This window comes from Muscardinus avellanarius (genome assembly GCF_963383645.1).
Source record: "Muscardinus avellanarius genome assembly, chromosome: 17".
NCBI lineage: Eukaryota > Metazoa > Chordata > Mammalia > Rodentia > Gliridae > Muscardinus > Muscardinus avellanarius.
In genome coordinates, this window is record NC_137803.1 from 37691901 (window position 1) to 37709410 (window position 17510).

A 17510-nucleotide genomic window follows, 5' to 3' on the forward strand; every position below is an offset into this window, starting at 1 on the left:
GAAAAAAAAGTAACTAAAACTGAAACCTGGCTCTCTGAAAAGACAATATTCATAAACGTATAGTCAGACTGACAGGACACAAAATAATTAACAACAGGAAGAAGAAGGGTAATTTCTTTTATTTTTATTGGCGCACTATATTCTCACATCATAATGTGGATCATGTTGACAATGGCATATATTCACACAGTACTTGGTGCCCTCCCCCTTCCCCTTTTCCCTCCTTCTCAAAACTGAGTGTCCAGGTTAACAGTGTTATATTTACATGTATACATATATTTAAATGTAGCTTTTCCATTAATTAACCTCAGCCTTCTTACTTTCCTACCCCTTCTTTCTGGCTTGGCTGAGGTTTCCCCTCCATTATCTGGGCCAATCTTACAAACATTTATAAAGTATACATGCTATGGTATATGTATAGCAAAATAGCTTAGGATCAATACCAAAATGCAAAACAGTGATGAAAGAAATCAAAGAAAAGAAAAATTTTAATTAATGCAGTTCTAATTCATGGATTGGAATATTTAATATTGCTAAGATTTCAGTTTTCCTACTCAGTCTATCAATTCAGCATAATCCCAATCAAAATCTCAGCATGGTTTTGTAGAAATTGAAAGTGTGTGTGTGTGTGTGTGTGTGTGTGTGTGTGTGTGTGTGTGTGTGTGTTCATGTAAAGGATAAATAAGAGCCCAAAATATTTTGAAACATTTTGAAAATATTTTGAAGCTGGAAGACTCATGCAAACTGATTTCAAGGCTTACCATGAATTTACATTAATCAATACAGTGTGGTATTGATGAAAGGATAGATATACATTAATGAGTCAGAATAGACAGCACAGAAGTAGATCCACACAAAAATAGTAAACAGAATTTGCCAAATATTTGACAGTAAGTAGATGAAGAAATAATAACGTTTTCAGTAAGTGGTCTTGAAAATATTGTACATCTGTGTGCCTAAGAAAAGGATCATAAAAATATAAAATAGGATAAATAAAAAATTCTATAATATTAAGTATGATAAAATTTAAAAGCCTTCCATAACAGCTATCTTTAAAATAACTGGTGATTAGGTAACAAAACTCTGGAAACAGTGATAAAGTGAGGTATGGCTTTTGAAAGGAAAATGTCAATACAATTTGGAAAAAAAATTATTCAGTTTACTGAAGAGAATATACTGTTAAGGTAGAGTATATGTGTGATGAAATTATGGTTTGAATACTTGAGAGAAATAAAGATCTTTTCATGAAATTTAAGAAAATATACCTAGTGAAATAAATTCAGAATCATATTCAAAAAGCTATACTTTGGGCTGAAAGGAGTTAATTATAGAAGAAAATTTAGGCGTTCAGAAAGAAATTATCAGAAAAATAAAATATAGAAGTAATATACAGAAGTTTATATTTTAAATAATATAAACAAACATTAGTTTGGTCAAAAATAATAACTTTATTTCAAAATATTTTATAACTATAATACTTAGTTATCATGTGGGATTTAGAGTGCAATGGTGATAGATACAATATCCTAAAGGCCATGTATATGTCTTAGGAAGAAATGGTGATCTTTGTTATAGACTCTGATAGTTGATAGACTTTGCTAAAATTTTCTACCATAAACATATAAAGAATATACTTATAGCCTAAAACTTCAAATATATTAGAAACCAATACTTTTAACAACACTAATAATGAGAAAATAATGTAGGAAATATGAGATAAGTTGAAAAATGTAAGACTATTAAATATAAATGTTTAAAATAACTTCAAATAGACAAAATGATTTACAATGAATATAAAGAATGTTTGAAGTTAAAAGAAATAAATAATATTATTACACAACTTCAAATAGACATTTTAAATCATATGGGGAAAGACAGGTAGAAATATCAAAGGAGAGAAAATACCATAATATCAGACAATATATGTACAGGCAAAGAGAAGCAGTATTCCTACATAATAAGAATATAATCAATCAATATATAAGAATAGCATTCTATACAACTATAAATATATTAATTAACCAACTCAAATATATAAATTAACCAACTCAAAATATATTAATAAAAAATTAGAACAGATTTTAAAAGATTCCTATTAGCACAGGCTTGTAATCTCAGTGCTCGATAGGCTGAAACAGGAGGATCAAGTTTTGAGGCCAGCCTCAGCTAGTGAGGCCCTATACAACTTAGTGAGATGCTATTTCAAAATAAAGAATACAAAGTTAGGATGTGGCTGGGCGTGATGGTGCACGCTTGTAATCCCCACGCTTGGGAGGCTGAGACAGGAGTACCGCACAGGTTCGAAGCCAGCCTCAGCTACTTAGTGAGGCTCTCAAGGAACTTAGTGAGACCCTGTTTCCAAACAAAATATTAACATAGGTCTGGGAGTATAGCCCAGAGGTAGAAAGCCTCTAGGTTCCACCCCCAGTACCACACACACACAAACAAAGTCAGGATGTGGGTGCAACTCAGAGATAGAATGCCCCAAGGCTCAATCCCCAGAACCACACACACACACACACACACACACACACACACACACACACACACACACATACACACATCTATTATCATGGTAGAATAGTTTAACATAACATTTGGTAATTAATAGTTCAATCAGAAAGGATATAGAGGATTTGAACTGCATATTAGTAAGACTGATCTAAGGAGAATATATAGAACAGCCCTCACACCAACCACAGAAAACATACATCTCAAGCACACATGAAGAACTTTATAAAGATTAACGACATATTTGGCTGTAAAGCAAGTTTCAAATATAGAATGATTGATATCATCAAAACCACATTCACTGCCACAATGCACTTAACTTAGAAATCAATAGCAAAGAGCTAAATGGCAAAACCACATATATTTGAAAATTAAGCCACACATTTAAAAGAATTCAGGGGTCAAAAAGGAAATATTAAAGAAGATTGTGAAATGTTTATAACTTACCCATACCCTAAAATCATGGGATACAAATATTGGGACAAATAGCCTTATGTGTATTTTGAAAAGAACAAAGATTAAAGTAATATAAATATACATGTTAAAAAAGAAAAAAGGACAGAAGAATATTTCTAGAAAGAATAGAAAAAATGTACATATTTTAAAAACACCACAAACCAGTAATCCTAGTACTGTGGAGGCTGAGACAGGAGGATCACAGGTTCACAGTCAGCCTCAGGAACTTAGGGAGGCTCTCTGCAACTTAGACTGTATTAAAAATATGTGGCTGGGGCTGCAGCTCTAGGTTCCATCCACAGTACTACAAAAGATAAAAAAATAAAATAATACATCCAGAAATAAATAAATGGAAAACAATGATAACTTAATTCAGATCCCCAAAGCTAAAAGTGTGTGTGTATGTGTGTGTTTTAAATACACACAAAAAAATACACACCTTTGATGAAACATTAAGCAAAAAAGCAACTGTACAATTAAATAATATATCTTTTAAAAGGCAGAAATTACAGGTAAAGCTAAGCTCAAAAAGTAAATAAGAAAATATGTACAACTTTATTTCAATTTCACTTGAAAACATAAATTTTCAGAAAAATAAGACATTGAAACTGACTTCAAAAAGGGAAATAGCCATTATATAAGTAATGAATAAATTAAATCAGCAGATAGAAATATTTCTATAGAGAAACCTCAGGACAAAATGGTTTACTAACAAAAATGATTGTAGTGTAGTAAAGAACAGGAGATAAAAACAAACTTTTAATATTTGCAAAAGTAATTCAGGAAATGTCCCTACACCCTTCACTCAACTTCCAAAATAATTAACATCTTACCTAACCATGATATATTTAATGATATATTTAATAAATATAAAAAATTTACATGGCTAAAATTACTAAACCCGAGATGTTTAGGCTTTTACAGTGTACATGGTAATATCTTATGTTGTAGGATCCAACACAGGCTACCATGTTGCATGAAGTCATCACGGGTCCCTAGTCTCTTCTGGTTTCACAGTTTCTCCTTTATCCTTGTTTTCCATGACCTTGTCACTTATAGAATATACTTCTGTTTGTATGTTCTTTCTTATAGGTTATGGATTCTACAGAAGAAGGCCACAGAGGCATAATGCCATCCCATCACACAGACATAGAGGACATGATATTAACATTACTTATTACCCACAGTGTTAAACATGATCGCTTGACTCACACGTATGTCACTACAAAATTCTCTATCGTAGGTTAATTTTTTTCATATCCTAATTCTGCTCAATCACTACATTCAGCCAACAGAGTAGATAGCAAAATAAAACTTTCTCCCAAAGAGAGAAGTGTCTTAAAACCACTGTAGTTATTAATAAATATATTTGAAAATATATTCAGAAATTACAGTTCTACTGTTCTCCCTTAAACTTTCATCCATTAAATTTTGTAGCATATGTTCCTAGTGTTTATTTTGTAAGATGATTCTCTAAGAAGTTGTCCATACCTCTCCTTGTATTTATGTGTGTGTATCCTACATGTGTGTAAACATAATTATACATTATACATATATATTATACTTTGTGTTTTATATAATATTCAATGCTATCATTTTTATTTCCATTGCTCCTATGATTTCTGCTTTGATATCTGGCAACTATTTCAGAGTGTCTTAGTATTTTTTGAAAATCCTCCATCTTTTTCTTTTTTATACATTCTTACTGCTACTGCTGTCATTACAAGATACTTTAGACATATGTGGACTTTCCTTCTTCCAGACCTAGAATTAATCATTCCTCCAAGAATCTCTAGCTCAAAACTGGGTATGGTGACACCTGCTTGTAATCCCAGTATTTGGGAGGCTGAGATTAGAGGACTGAAGTTCGCAGACAGCCTCAGCTACTACTTAGTGAGGTCCTTTGCAAATCAGTGAGACCCTGTTTCAAAATAAAGAATAAAAAATAGGGCTGGGTGTGTAGCTTGGAGATAAAATGTCCTTAGAAGCCCTGGCTCCCTGTTTTAAACAAGGTATCAGAAATAATGACCTGGTATTAAGTATGCTTACTTCTACTGTCACTGATTCTAGAAAATAAAAGCTAAATAATGCTATGTGCATATAGGAAATTATCAACACCAATCTCAATAACATGTATGAGAAATAAAAAGAAAGTAGGGTGGGATCATGAGAGAAACCACCAACTGCTGTGCACCTGTTTCTATCACTTTGAGCCCCGTTATGATGTATAACAATGCACCAATGAAAGCATATAAGAAAAGAACCGACCTGTGTTATACAAACATATCTAAATTTATTTCTGTTTCTGTTATGTAGGTACACACACACACACACACACACACACACACACACATATACACCCCACATCTCCAGCTCTGACTCAGCAAATCAGATGCCATTTTAGCGTTCCCCTTGATTATTCATAGCTTCTGCCTCTGGGAGTGAAAACTTGGATATTATTTTCTATACTTTAGTTACTTGTTCTATAGTATCTGTATAAAATCGTTTGAGAATTGCTATAACAAACACAACCCTATAACCTGTAACAAACAAGGTTTCTAGCTAGAACACAATTTTATATATGGAAATTTTCTCTGGAACTTTACAGTGTTTATTCAAATCATCATCTTTCAAAGTCACTTAGGTTAGTTATCACACCTAGCCTATTCATTTGGATTATACTATACATTTATAATATAGTTATCTTCATTTGTCACAGTTTATATTTTTATCCCAGGGTGGCTCAGAACCCAGAATTTTTTTTAATTTTATAAATTTGAAGGTTTGATATGTATAGGTGTATAGATTTTGATATAAGTGCTTAGACTCATATACCTATCACAATGGTAGTTTCTTATGAGAAAATAAAAGCTTTCATTACATTAAAATGTCACATAGTTCCATTTTAGTCAGTATCAGTACTAACCACTGGAAAACACTGATTTATTTTCTTGCCCTATACTTTGTGTCTTTTTTCAGAATATTCCATTCGAGAATACTAAAGTATAAATCATTTGCATTTGTCTTATTTTATCTAACAAAATACATTTAAATTTCGCTCATATTGTTGTATAATTCAATAATTTATTTCATTTAATTGCTGAGTAATACTTAATTTTATGGATATGGATGCTGACACATTTGTTTAAATCTTCATCTGTTGAAAGGTTGTTTCCAGTTTGGGGCAATAATGAAGAAGGCTGCTCTACAAATTAGCATACTAGGTTTGTTCATAAACATAAGTTTTCAATTCATTTCAGTAAATATCTAGTAATATGCCCCTTGGGTCATATATTTAATATGCATATCTTTGTAAGCAGCTATAAACTGTTTTCTAAAGGGATGTATGGGATCCCATGATTACCAGCAATTCAGAGAATTTTTGTTCAAGCATTTGGAGTATGGAATGGTTAATTTTATGTGTCAACTTGATAGGACCAAGAGACACCCAAATAACTAGTTAAATGCTATTTCTAGAAGTGTATGAGTGGGTGTTTATAGAAGAGGTTAGCATTTGAATTGGTAGACTGAGTAAAACAGATGGCCCTCCTCTGTGAATAAACATTCTCTGATTCATGAAGCTTGAATAGAACAAAAAGGTAGAGTTACTCTTTGCTTTACTGTTGAGCTGGGACATTAATTCTTTTTCTACCCTTTGTACTCCTGATTCTCAGGTCTTCAAACACCAACTGTAATCTAAACCACTGGCTCTCCAGGTGTTGTGTCTTCAAATTACACTCCTGGTTCTTCCAGGTTTCTAATTGATAGCATAGAGGGGGATGTCTTGAAGTCCACAATGTAGTCCTGGTATTGAACCCATGGGTGTTTACCTGTGAGTTATACCCCAAGTCCTATTTTATTTTTTGTTTATTTTGAAAAATGGTCTCCCTTGATGACTGAGGGTCTTGCTATCTTGCTTATTTATTTAAAATGATCTAGAACTTATCATTTTTCTGTGTTAACCTCCCAAGTACTGGCATTTTAGATGTGCAATACCACACTCAGATTCCTCTTTTTTTTCTTAAGCTATAACTGGACACAAATCCATAAAGGCCTTTAAGAGTGAGGTGCAAAGTATGACTCATGTGGAAGTCAAATATATTCCAAAATAGCTACTTGAATTTCTCATTTATATAGACAAAATTGAGGGTCATGAATGGAAATGGATAGGAAGGATATATAACAATGTTGAGAGAAACATAAAGTTGGATCTGGCTGTACTTATTAGTATGGGCACAATAAGCAAAAGTTCTACACTTGATGTTTTAGCTCAGAAGTTATAAAAAGTTCTATCAGTTTATTTGGTTGGCTGACTTACATAGGAACCCAACAGGTTATCCACACTGAGAAAACTAGAAATGCCTGGCCTGCCTTGGTTTAATGCAGAGAAAGAGATTGCAAAGCTTAGAAAGTCTAAAATATAAGACCTGCTAACCCATACTGAGAGAATTCAGAAGACATGTCTTTTACCAAAATTGTGATAAATAAATATACAAGTGGAGTCCCAATTTTATTTATTTATTTATTTATTTATTTATTTATTTATTTATTTATTTATTTATTTGGTGGTACCGGGTTCCTGGAAACCATTTTACCTCCGGGCTACACTCCCAGACACCTACTTATTATATTTTTATTTGGAAACAGGGTCTCTTAAGCCAGTAAGACCGGCTTTGAACCTGTGTGATCCTCCTGTCTCTGTCTCCCATCCGCGGGGATTATAAGTGTATGCCACCATGCCCTTCAGAGCCCCTACATTTTAAGAAACTTGTGGGGAAAAAAAAAAGAAGAAGGAAAAAAGAGACTTGTGGTTTTTACTCTCTGTAGGCCAGACATTAGAATGGGAACTGAAGCCACTGATTTGGGAAACCTAAATGCAATGTTAATTTTTTAAAATTTTTTATTAGTGCATTGTAGTCATACATCTTAATGGGGTACAAGATGGTAGAGGCATGCATGCACACATCAGTCATTTAGTCCTTACCCGATATCCGCCCTATTTCCTCCTTCTCATATTTGGCTTACTGATTTACTTTTGTATGTTTGTGAATGTAAACCATGTACTTTAGAGAATTTTCCTCTTCCCCATCCCATCCCCCTCAATTAGGTCACCTTATTTCCTCATCTATAGTTCCTCCTATAATCCATTTTCTCAATAGCATTCATATATTAGGGAGATCATTCAATCTTTTACTTTTTGTGACTAACTAATCTCACTTAGCATAATGTTCTCCAGTTATATTTTCCTGTAAATGATGTAATTTTGATATTTTTTATGGCTGAGTAAAATTCCACTGTGTATATATCCATAGTTTTGTAACCCATTCATCTGTTGATGGATATCTTGGCTGGTTCCATAGTTTGCCAATCATGAATTGTGCAGCTATGAACATAGATACACGTGCATTAGTTTCATAGTTTTGTTTCCATTCTTTTGGGTAGATACCCAGAACTGGAATTGCTGGGTCATATGGGAAGTTCCTTCTCATTCTTCTGAAGAGCCTTCATACTCTTTTCCCAAGTGGCTGCTCTAATTTGCAATCCCACCAACATGTATTAGAGTTCCCATTTCTCCAAATCCTCACCAGCATCTGTTCTTGTTTGTGTTTTGAATGATTGCCATTGTAGATGGAGTTAGGTGAAATTTAAGGGTAGTTTTGATTTTCATCTCTCTGATTGCTAATGGTGTTGATCATTTTTTTCATATTTTTGGGGAATTTAAATTTCTTCTTTTGTAAAGTGTCTATTTAGTTCACTTGCCCATTTTTACTGGGTTACTTGTTTGCTTAGTGCTGAATTTTTGAGTTCTCTGTGTATTCTATGTATTAGTCTTCTGTTGAAGGAATAGTTAGCAAAATTTTTCTCCTATTCTGTCTGCTCTCTGTTGATAGTTTCCTTTGCTTTACAGAGCTATTCAGTTTAATGCAATCCCACGTATTGATCCACCTTTTTTAGGTTTTTGTGCCTTTGAGGTCTTGCTAAGAAAGTTTTGGGCTGTGCGTTTGTGTTGCAATGTTGGACCTATGCCCTCTTCAGGGAGCTTTAAGGTCTCTGGTCTGATTTCCAAGTCTCTGAACCATTTTAATTGAGTCTTGGGCAGGGTGATAAATTGGGGTTTATTTTCATTTTTCTGCATATATTTAACCAGTTTTGCAACACTATATGTTTGTTAAACAGACTATCTTTTTTCCAGTATAAATTTATGACGCCTTTGTCAAAAATCCATTGGCTGTAAGTGTGTAGATTTGTTCTGAGTCTTCTACTTTGCTCCATTGGTCTATGGATCTGTTTTTGTGCCAGTATCATGATGTTTTTATTACTATGACTTTGTAGTATCATTTAACGTCAGGTATTGTAATGCTTCCTGCATGGTTTTTGTTGCTGAGAATTACTTTGACTATTCTGGGTTTTTTGTTGTTTCAAATAAAATTAAGGACTGATTTTGGTTAGGTTTATTCCTAAATATTTTATGTTTTTTAATCTTTGAGTGGTAAGGATCAAGAGGAGATATTTGATTATCAAAGTTAAGGTGTATTTTCAATGTGTGCATATTTTTCTATGTTCATATTTGATAGAGTTTGTGCGCATATAGAAAAGTCTACTGTAAATGTATTTGTGTACAATTGCTCACAAGCATACTTCTGAATGTATTTTCTATAAAGCACATCACTTTTATAATCTATGAGAGCATTTTGTGGTTTTCAAAATCTACTCTTAGCAAATTTTTGAGGTAGGGAAAAAGTTCCTTTTACAAAATTTAATAGCTTTTTACTAAATCATCATTTCCTCTTTTTTCCCAGAAGGCATCATTATCAGAAATTATTTTCTCCACTTTCTCAAAATTTTTATAAAAAGAACTTGAATGTAAGACATTGGCTTCATTGTATGCATTTCTTCTCCAGACAAATTTGCTCAGTCCTCTTATCTCTAATTAAGGAATTATGATCTCTGCCCTCTGCTCAAAAGTTCCAGCCATTCATGTTTAGAGAGTGGGGTCATAAATTGAGAAGGGATTTATTGTGGCATCTTTAAAATCCCAATATTAAGTAGATTGTTTGACTGAGAATTATGATGGAATTGTAGAGACAGAATTTTAAATGAAGATTGTGTTTCCTTATACAAATGCTATGAGCCTAGAGGAACAGCATCTGAAGTGGTGAGTGGGTCTCTAATCCCCTTGTTCCAATCACATCCCAATGAAAGTGGGCAGGGGTAGATTGATGAGTAATGACTCATTTCCTCTTTCAAGGTTATCTCTCCTAAATCATTAGACTGCCAATGAATATTACTTTCCAAAGCAAGTGGGAACATTGGAAAAAATGAATAGCTTCTTTTCATCAAATCTTGATGGATTTTTTTCTGTTCTCCAAATCCTCACTTATGAATTATTAAGAGAAGAATTTTATTCATAAAATGAAAATTAAATTCAAAGTCAAAGGAAATCAGAGTCAGGCAGAAGGGTCCTCAGAGAAAGAAAACAAAGACAGAAAAAACAAAGAGCAAAGAAGGACAAAGTGAATCAAATGCAGAGAAAAAAAGAGAAAACATGGGAACCCCAGATGGTCAGGAGTAGGAAATAAAATACAATTCAATCTGGGATTTTTATCTTAGAAAACCCCAGAAATAGGTGAGCACATACAGTAAGACTACCTGCCAAGGAAGCTGTTCTGTGATACAAGATTCCTTTGAGGTTTGATATTCAAATGAAATTACAGCACATGATCATTTTCTCTCATGCAGTGACCAAAGGCTGGACCCATCACTTTGTGAATTCCAAAATCAGCTCTAAACATAAAAAGATGATAAAGCCCAAATACATATTGATTAGAAAGCCTTACAAACTACCAAACCTCTCGTATCCCATTTTACTTTTTCTTCTCACCTACAGGAATTCTAATGGACAAGGACTATGAGCTGTTCCTCTTCCCTAATGTCCCCTTCTCTTTCAGGTGAGGGAAATATCTCTCTGCTATGAAAGATTAAAGCCCAAAAGATAAGATACATCTATTTTAGATGAAGAAGCCTTCTAAAGAAAAAGGTATGTTTAGTTTGTCTTTAAATGATTGGCAAGACATGAATAAATACAAAGGAGAGGGAGATTTTGCAAATGGAAGGGGCATTTTCATTAATTAGTTGATAGAGATAATTACTCCAGATACAGCATGGATAAAAAATAAGTGAACCAAAGGCCCATGTATAAATTAGTCAAAAAAGAGGCACAAATTAGTCTAAAGAGAAACTTTAAAATAGCCAACATTTCTGGGTATAATGAAGAAGACAAGTAGGCCAGCATACTGCAATTACTGAGGAGCCTATATTGTCAAAAACTCAATCCTTACATTTGCAAGGTCCTGTATCATAAGAATTGGGGGAATTTAGATTTTGTGTGCATAAGGTAGCTAGAGCTTAGACAGAACATATTTTTTTATTAAACCTTTTAGAGGGACACAGTACTAAAACTCTGCTGCTTTCAAAACTTCTTTTTTGATTACCTTAAACTAAAAAGCACCAGATTCTTTTGAGGTGTGTGTGTGTGTGTGTGTGTGTGTGTGTGTGTGTGTGTGTATGTGTGTATGTGTCTATGTGTTTGTATATATACATATATATATATATATATATATATATATATATATATATATATATTTTTCACCAAGTCAGTTAACATTTTTACCAAGGGGCTCTACTTATGGTTATCAGGCCATCTGTTACATGTTTTGGAATTGATTTCCTTTGCTTGAGTCTCCTTGGCATTTCTTTAAACACACAGAGATCTACAGCTTGATCTTCTGATCCTTATCAGTCATGTTAGCAAATCCTATGATTTTCCATCAGACTGTCCCCTGTGGCAGGAGAACCAGAAGGGGTGAAATTACAATGCTGCCAATAGTCACCTTCAGGTCCCCAAGCTGGTGTGCATGTCGCAAAGCCAGGTATTGCTCTGAAGTAGAAGATTCAAGTGATATCAACTATCCAGCCTCCCCAGGCTGAATCACACACAGCAACATTGCAACACTAAAGATTAAGTGGCTGTATCTTCTAAATTAGCCCCTATTATGTACTAGAAACCCTTTTTGGTTTTAGATATTTCCATATTTATATTTTCAGGTTTACCTTGTATAAAGTGGATATATTTTCTTCAATGATGATATCCACTACAGATATCCTAGGATAGATAAAAGGCAGGCCTCTTTATTACTTATAGGAGGTTGCACCTAGGAACAATTAAACAGCAAACTGAAACTGTATAAAGATACTTGTGTATGACAAGTATGGCGGAATTAGATGGGATTAGCTTTTCCAGGGATGAGGTATCTTGGATTATTCTGTGGACCCCAAAAAAGTTACCCCTGAATGTAAGCTGTTGGATCTCTTGTAATTGACTATGTATATATTATAATAGAGAAGTACTATAGACTAGTACGGAAAACACTTAGCGTGAGGGGTTAACAAACTTTTTTCTATGATAATTGAGAATTTTTAGCTATACTTTAACTTGGTCATGATAGGACTTTGAAAACATTGTAGTATATACTTCTCCTCTAAACTCCAATATCAAATATTTTATCAATTTCTAGATATTTCTATGTGGACTCCTAAAAGATACATCAAACTCAAAATGTCCAAAACTGAATTTCTCATCTTCTTTCCCTACACCTGCTCTTCCCAAAGTCTTTCCCCATCTATGTTGGTGTTAGATTGTATTTTACCCTGTGACTATCAAGACTTTCACCCATGTTCATATCTGTTCCCAAATTTTCTCACCTCGGCCAGGTGACAGGTGAAGTGGTGGCTTGCTGTACAGTGAGATGACATGGCTGGCAGCTTGATCTTCTCTAAAGTGATGTAGACAAGTGTTGAAGTAACAGGAAACAGAATTCAGACAGGTGGGTCAGCTGTGACTTTTGATTTACAGTGAGTACCACCATAAGCTTTGATAACATGTCACCAGCTTGGTCTTAGTCAATGGTGTTAATCTTGGGTGACAAGTCATAAATGATAAACAGCTGTAAGTCAGAAGTTTTCCTCATCACACATTTGACAGGGCTTGAAATCTTGACCTGAGATAAAATCACCAGCTGTGTATTTACTATTTAAGATCAAATCTTGCAACATAGAGTGCCAAAAAAATATAAAAAATTCTCAAACCAAACCTTTCACACTAATTAATTAATCTTATCATTTTAAAAGATAAAAATGACCTAGTTGTCACTGTGGAAAGAACAGGAAGTTAGTATATAAATTCATTAACTTTTACTCACATTTTTATAAGGATATTTTCTAGCATATATATTATGAACTCTTGTCCACAGTAGTTCTCCACCAATCTTGTTGACTAACATTAAATGCATGAATAAGAAACAAACATTGTGATAATAAGATCTTTGGAGCTGTTCTCCTTTCCAGAGGTTTAAAAATGAAGGACTAAAGAGAACCACAGAGGTAATCTGGCCTGAAACTTCATTTAAACTTGAGGAAACTGGAGCTATGTAAGGAATTTCCCCAAAGGCCACATTACTACTAAGTGAATAATAAGGAATTTTAACCCATGTATTCTAATTAGGAGTTAGAGTTCTTTCCTTTGATTATACTGTCCTCCATTTCTGTTGATTTAACTATTTAAATATAATCAATTATTAGTCAATGATTTGGTTTTACTTACAAGTATATAGGTGACTTTATGATGAAAATGAGGGTGTAATTTTTTTAAAAGTGAGAAAGCAACTAGATTCAGAAAGGATATCCACATATAGTTTTTAAAAATAATTAACAGAACATTTAAAGAAGTGAAAAAATGGCCAATTTAACAAGGAGAAAATTCTACAAAATTATAGGAAATACAGAATGCCTTAGAAAACTTATGTAGTGAAAGAAGGCTAGAAACAGTACAAAAAGTTACAAAAGTATCCCAAAGTTTGACAGCACCTTTCTGAAGAAAGGAGGCCATTTTGAAAAGGTTTTGCTCTCATCTTAATTTTCAAATATGAAGCCATAAATCAGTTCAATAGTCACTCACAAGTCTTAAGGTTCTTTAAAAGTCTTTTCGTCAACATAAGACCTGAACCCAACACTATGTCGACCCCTTTTCTACATAAACTCACTATCTATTTAAAACCCCTTTCATTCATTTCTGTTGTGGAGAGATGAGCTGCTGATGCCTGTTCTGGGACTGCTTGGTCCCCACGTGGCCATCTGCTGACACACTTCCTTGACCAATGGCTGGGAGGAGGCATAGCAGATATGTACAAATGCAGAAGAGCAAGTCTATAAAAAGGACGAGACCAATTATTCTCATTAGTCAACAAGGACAGAGTAGAAGCTAATGGGGCTTCTGTTTCAACAGAGGGAGAATTTAGGTTAATTATTAGGAAAATCTTTGTAACTATTAGGACAGTTAGTACTCTGGAAACAAGGTACCCAGGGAGCAAGCAAAATCACCTTCATTTAAAGGTACACCAGGTAAGGTTCACTCACCATTTATCAAGGAAGATTAAAGCTTTATTAAAACAGCACCACCAAGAAGTGCAAAAGAAATAGTCTGGCTCGTGATTATCAGGCACCCCAAGCTGGTCATTCAAGAATGTCAGGCATTAGCTGAGGCACTAGGGATGATACAGTAAACAGAACCAACAAAATCACTGCTCTTGTAAAGCTTACACTCTAATAAGGCTTGTGAAAGGGAAGGGAGTCCGCGATAAATCGAATAAGTAAAATAAATGTGCTAAATAGGTATGAATACTGAGGAAAAACTAAAGCTAGAAAGAGGGATAGTTGGATAAGGAGCAGCTATTTTAGATAGACTTGGCAGAGAAAAACTAGCTGAGAATATAACATTTTAAGAAAGTCTGAAAAAGATAAGGAGTCACTGGAATCCTGAAGCTAGAATATTCTAGTCAGGAGAAGTAGGAATTGGAAAGCCTTAAACTAGAAGCCTAGTCAATATGGCAGAGAAATAAAAATAAATATATAGATTCGCTTGAGCAAAGGGAAATAAATAAAAGAGGATTTCCAAAAGATAGCTAGATGCAGATGAAGGTGTTCACACAGGCTATACACACTATGATGTAATAGCAAAAGTAAAAAGTGTTACTGCTTGAGAATATGTTATGGTTTTTGGGGAAACTGTCCTCAAAGACCCCTGTTAGGGTTCCGGACACAATTTCCCTCAAAACACACAAAAAAAAAACAAAAACAGAAAAACCACGGGTTCTTGTCTGGAGCTAAGGATAAATACACATTAGCCCAGACTCTTGCTAAAGATTTAAAGGAGTTTATTAAAAAGACAGAAATATAGAAGATAGTTACAACCCCATGCCATTCTTGAATGCCCCACCAAAGATACAACATGTGGACCAAACATTTTATACCTATGACCTCCATCTTGTTTATGTAATTTTGATGTATTAAATGTCCCAGTAAGGTTCCTCCCCCACCAAGGTGTTTCCTTTCATGAAGGTCAGTCTCTCCTCACATTCTAGCTAGATTATCCAATTATTATGTAAACCTGTCTTTAGAAAGAGGATGAAGAAGTCCTAGTACTGGTCTCCTATAGACTTGATAATTACCATTAGCTAGGTTAATTTAAGTTTCAATAGCTGTTTGTTTCCAGGCTGAAACCAAGGCCAACCAAGTCCCAGGTCTTGCCATAATTATTTTTGAAATATATCAATTAATAATTAGAGGTTTCTCAAATCTTCCCAAGCCATTCCCAATACTGGTAATTTCTTCCCAAGCCATTCCCAATACTGGTACAAAAAGGAGGCAAACTGGAAAGGAGAAAAAATATAGTTTTAAAAATTTAGAAACTTCATTATCTATACCCAGCAAAATCTGTTTTTTCTTAGGCAACAGTACTCAATAGGCCCATACTTTTATTTTTTATTTATGTTTTAATTTTTTTAATTTATTTTTATTTTTTTATTGGTGCAGTGTATTCATACATCATAATGGGATAAAAAAAAAAACTTGTGTAGATATACGTGCACACATCGCCCAGTTAGCCCCTGCCCCACACCATTTCCTCCCCCTCCCTCCTTCCCATGCTTGGCTTAGTAGTTGACATCTAATATTATAGCACTTTATCCAAAATTAACAATGATAATCTCACATAACAGATTCATTTGTTTGATATCAAACTTTTGATCACTTAGAGATAACATTTCAATATTTCTTTTTGCTTTCTTTCTTACCAGAGGATTTTTTTCTTTTTTTTTTTCAAGATGAAACTATCATACATTTTTTTCCAGAAAAAATCTATCCTAACATGAAATATGAACTCTAAATACCAAAAACAATCTCGAAAAAGAACAAAGCTAGAAGATGTACATTTTCTGATTTCAAACCTTATAAAGCTATATTAATTGAAACAGTGTAGTACTGCTATAAAGACAGATATATAAACCAGTGAAGTAAAATAAAAAGCCTAAAATAAATTCTTCCATATATGGTCAACTTTTTTTTGACATGGTTTGCAAGAACATTTGGTGAAGGAAACAATGATTCTTTCACTAAATATTGTTGAAAAATAATAATTACATGAAAAAGAATAAAGTTGGACCCTTCCCTAGCACCATATACAAATATTAACTCAAAATAGATAAAAGACCTAGATGTAAATCTTAAGACTATAAACTTTTAGAAGAAAACCTGGGTCATAACTCTTCACAACATTGAAATTGGCAGTGATTTCTTGGATATGATTTCAAAGGTACAGGCAACAACAGAATAAACAAATTTCATAAAAAAATATTATACATACAAAGACAATGTAAACAGAGTTAAAAGTTACTGATAGAATGGGGTAAAATATTTCCAAATGCTATATCTGAAGGTATATTAATATTCCAAATAGAAATCTTAAAAATTAGCAACAATAAAAGCAAACAATACAATTTAGAAATAGGTAAAAGACTAAAATAAATAATGAATCTCCAAAGATTTTAAGCAATAAACACAAATATATTCTTCTTTGCTTAGTTGTCTGCTGGATGGAAAATCTTGTTTCTCTGGTTCTGAGTGTGTATTACCTATTTCTTCTTTGTAGTTAATCTCTTTGAGTATTTTCTCTAGTGCTGGTTTTGAAGACATAAATTCCTTCAGTTTCTGTTTGTCATGGAAGCTTCTTATTTCCCCATCTAATTTGATAAATAGTTGTGCTGGATAGGAAATTTTTAGCTGGAAGTTGTTTTCTTTCAGAGTTTGGCATGTGTTACTCCACGCCCTTCTGGCTTTCATGACTCGGTTTGGGAAGTCTGGAGTGATTCTAATTGGTTTGCCTCTGAATGTCACTTGGCCTTTTGTTTTTGTTGCCTTTATGATTCTCTGTTTGGCTTTCACGTTGGTCATTTTGACTATTATGTGGCATGGGGAACCTCTTCTGTGATCCTGTCTAAGGGGAGTTCTATACATTTCCTGGATTTGTGTATCGATCTCTTACTCTATGTTTGGAAATTTTTCTGCTATTATTTTTCTTTTTTTAATTTTTTATTGTTGCATTATATCTATACATCATATTGGGGTAAAAAACTTGTGTGTACATATATGTA